This window comes from Apteryx rowi, unplaced genomic scaffold (genome assembly GCF_003343035.1).
Source record: "Apteryx rowi isolate R43461 unplaced genomic scaffold, aptRow1 scaffold_45, whole genome shotgun sequence".
Classification (NCBI taxonomy): Eukaryota; Metazoa; Chordata; class Aves; order Apterygiformes; family Apterygidae; genus Apteryx; species Apteryx rowi.
This window is the reverse complement of record NW_020450705.1, coordinates 3,486,412-3,490,096: the sequence shown is the minus strand read 5'-3', so window position 1 is coordinate 3,490,096 and position 3,685 is coordinate 3,486,412. Positions and strand designations below refer to the sequence as shown.

General features: G+C 61.8%; 2 non-coding genes across 2 annotated transcripts; one reads left to right on the top strand and one right to left on the bottom strand.

The window, feature by feature from the left end:
- Nucleotides 1-2,855: 2,855 nt before the first annotated feature.
- TRNAK-UUU lies at nucleotides 2,856-2,928 on the top strand. Its single transcript has one exon. It is a non-coding gene; the product is annotated as a tRNA-Lys (tRNA).
- Nucleotides 2,929-3,161: 233 nt separating this feature from the next.
- Nucleotides 3,162-3,234, bottom strand: TRNAK-UUU. The gene has a single exon. It is a non-coding gene; the product is annotated as a tRNA-Lys (tRNA).
- Nucleotides 3,235-3,685: the final 451 nt, after the last annotated feature.

Genomic DNA, 3,685 nt, shown 5'->3' with positions numbered 1-3,685 from the left:
GTTGCTCCCCGCCGAGCCCCGACCGACCCGCCGGAGCCACCGGGATGCTCCCCGCCGAGCTCCGGTTGCACCCAGCTCCCTCCGTGGAGCCCCCAGCTCGCCCTACCGAGCCCCCCGGGATGCCCCTGACCAGCCCCGGGCTGGTCCCCCCCCCAGGCTGGCCCCGGCATCCCCGCAACGGCGCGGGCGATGGGCCGTGCCACCCCGCTCGCACGGTCCCCTGCCGAAGCCCTCGGGGCTCCTGCTCCCCCCGTCCCCCTGCGCCTCCCTGGAGAGCTCCGGCCCCATCCGCAGGGGCAGCTGCTGGCTCCTAACTCCCCATCAGCACCCAGCTCGCCCTGTTTCCCGCGGGGGTCGGTACCTCCGAGGACGTGGGCCTTCCTCTTGCGTCCCTTCAGGGTGCTCTGATGCCCCACATGGGTCCTGGGGGTGGCAAGGGGGTCAGCGCCTCCCCAGTTCCCTGCTGCACGTGGCCACCGGCCCTGGGGTGAGAAGGGACCCGGGCGGCGCTGGAGAAGCTGCTGCACAAGCGACAAGGCATCATCGGGAGCAGATGTGCTGGGAGCGATCGCAGCAGTAGCCATAATTTGTTTTTCCAGGCAGCTGTCCCTGCCAGCCTCTCACAGATGAGGGTAATGTTCACCTCCGCAAGCCCGGCGCTGCCCAGAGCCGCGTTCGGGAGCTGCCAGCCCTGCTGGCACGGCTGCGGGGAGGCTGCCGGCCCCTCTCCGAGCTGCCAGGAGGTGCCTGCTTTGCAATGCCACTCCCGGGCATTGCCGTGAGGCAGACGTTGCTCCAGGGCCGGGGCTTTTTCCCTGCAGTAAACCCCCCAGAGCCTTTCCCAGGGCCCCTGACAAGCAGCGCATTTGCTTCCCTGGCCTGTCTCCAGCCAGCTGAGGACACGGGCACAGCCCAGCTGACGGCTGGGCTGGGTGGTTTTTGGTTTGCGGGGCTGTGTTGACATAACATCATTCCAACCTCTGTGTTTCTCTAAAGAGCCTGGAGGATGGAGTTTGCTGCTGCGTTTGCCTGCTTTGGAGCCCCCGGACATCCCTGGGTGTGATCGGCTACTCCGGGTTATCGCTGGTAGCAGCTGGGCCCTTGCGTCTCTGGCGATTACAGGTGCGGCAGCGGACACTCCTAGAAACTGAGATTGCAAGCACCCGTTCACGTTTCCAAACAAATCCAGTGCCTAAAATTAGCACCCRATTCAAACACCTCCCCTGATGGTGCGGTGCCAAGTGGAGCAGATGCCGCTTGGAGCTGAGCGCGCCGTGGTCCCCTTCCCCCTGGCACGCATCCCCCCTCCCCAGGGCCAGCGCCCCATCGTCACCCGCGCCGGGCTCTCGTGGGGGTCAGCCCTGAGCGCGAGCCCCTCTTCCTGCACAGGAGGGGAAAGGGGGGCTCGCTGGGAGCAGGGCGCTCCAGGTGCAGCTTTGCACGCCCTTGCAGAAGGCCTTTACAGAAAAATGGCTCCGGCCGGCACGCCGCCTGCCTGCAAAACCACGCGGGCAGCATCCGCCCTCTGATGGAAAACGTTACCCATTGCACGGTGGGAAGGAGCCAGAAACGCGGCCTGCAGGCGAGTGCCGCAGGCCTGCTCGACCACTACCCGCAGCAAGGGGATTCATAGCCAAATCAAGCCCAGCATCAGTCAGTGCGACTGATCTTTCCCTTTATGCTGCCCCTTTGCACTCTTTGCTACCTAGGAAAAGAGACAGCTGAAACCCAAGGGATCGCAAGAGGGAAAACTCTGATCTCATCATTCCCAGTGCATCTGCCCCATGCCCGATTTCCCCATGCCCTGCTCTCGGCCGGCCCCAGCTCTCGGTTCCTTTCCCTGACCCCTGGGCAGAGGGCAAATATACCCCTAACACTCACCTCCCTGTACTGAAATACGCGGCGTGGCCCTCCCCTCCCGCACCCCTGCATCCCCACACTGGAGGAGCACAGCATCTCCAYGTCCATTGAGCGGCAGGAGGGACGGGGGGGCACATCTGCCCGCGTTTCTCACTTCTTAGAGCATCCCGTTCCCACACTGCTTTTCATCCTTATGGCCAAAGCATGCTCCATGTCCCAGCCCCACTCCGGTGTCCCTCCAGACACCGATGCCCCAGCTGCTTTGGGAAACCACCTCTTTCTTTCCAGGGAGCTTCTTTCGGGCTGTGCGAGGGCATGGGATGGGAAGCTGGATTCTTGCAGCCTGTGCTTGACCTACATTAAGAACAAGATTCAGCATCAGCCTGTACTGTTTCGTCTGTATTTCAAGATGTGCAATAAACATGGGGTTAATCAGCAAKGCTGAGCATTCAGCTGGGGGCCCCGCCTGATGTTGTCCTTGCCATCAACATGGGAAGAGCAAAGAGCAGTGGTAAAAGGCCACTTTATGCTGCTTTGCCAGGAGGTGCGTCCTTGGGATGGGGCAGGTCAGTCCCCTGTGTTTCCRGGACAAAATGCCAACCAGGCCATACTGTCACCCTGCTCTTTTTTCAAGGGCTTGAAGGCACCCGYGGAAGCATCTAGTCCTTCGCTCAGCCCCCACCAGAGCCTGCACAGAGGACGGTGCACTGGCTGTTTCTAAGCAGGGCTGGCTCCTTCCCTGGAGGAAATCTCCTTCAAGCTGCAGCTGAAGGCAAACCAGGTGACCTGGTCTAGCTCAAAAGTTGCGTATGCATCTGCAAAGGGACAAACGTGAAGCAAGCAATGGGGCAGGGATGAGGAAGCCCCGGGAACGGGGCTACCAGGGGCACAAAGTGTCAGAGGTAGTGGGGTGCAGGGTGGCAGGAGTGCAAAGAACTCTGTGCAGGGCCCGCGGAGCAGACTCATATTGATGCAGAGGAAATCAAGTTTATAGAGCCCGGATAGCTCAGTCGGTAGAGCATCAGACTTTTAATCTGAGGGTCCAGGGTTCAAGTCCCTGTTCGGGCGGCTAGTTTTTTTTTCCCCCCACCCTTCCTTCCCTTTATGTGGGTGATTTTCCCTCCTCCAAAGCTGTTTAAACCCGGTGAAGGGTAGCTCTTTCCACCCGCGGGTCCCGTCTGAGCACCTCGACAGCCCGCCCAGGCAGCAAAAAACCCCCGGGGAGCGTTGAGGAAACCAGGAGGACGGGAAGCATAAATAATAGGCGGAGTTTGAAGAGGAAAAAAAGAGAAAAGTGACTACGCCCGAACAGGGACTTGAACCCTGGACCCTCAGATTAAAAGTCTGATGCTCTACCGACTGAGCTATCCGGGCTTCGGGCAAAGTGTTCTACAGCCGCTACTATAACCATGTCGCTCTGGCTAATACGCGCTGGGGGCGGCACCCAGCCCTGCGTTGTCCTGGGGARGGGGGAATGCACAGCGACGCAGAGGGCTGGGAAGGAAAAAGGGGGCTTGCACGGGGCGGGGACAAAACCATGCGCTAGGGTGCGGGGTGGAGGGGGCGCAGAGAGGAACTTGCACTGGGCTGGGGGGGGAGTTGGTGCACAAAAGGGCTTGGAGAGGGGTGGGGGCACAGCCATTTATCAGGCTGCAGGGTGGGGGGGGGCAAAGGGGCTTGCACGGGGCTGGGGGGTTGCGGCAAGGGGGTTTGCACGGGGCTGGGGGAGGCCACGTGCTCCCCCAGCACCTCGGTCCTCCACCGAGCGGGGGCAGCAGAGGCTCCCGCGCGGGGCCGCGTCCTCTCTAGCGCCACTTCCGTCGGG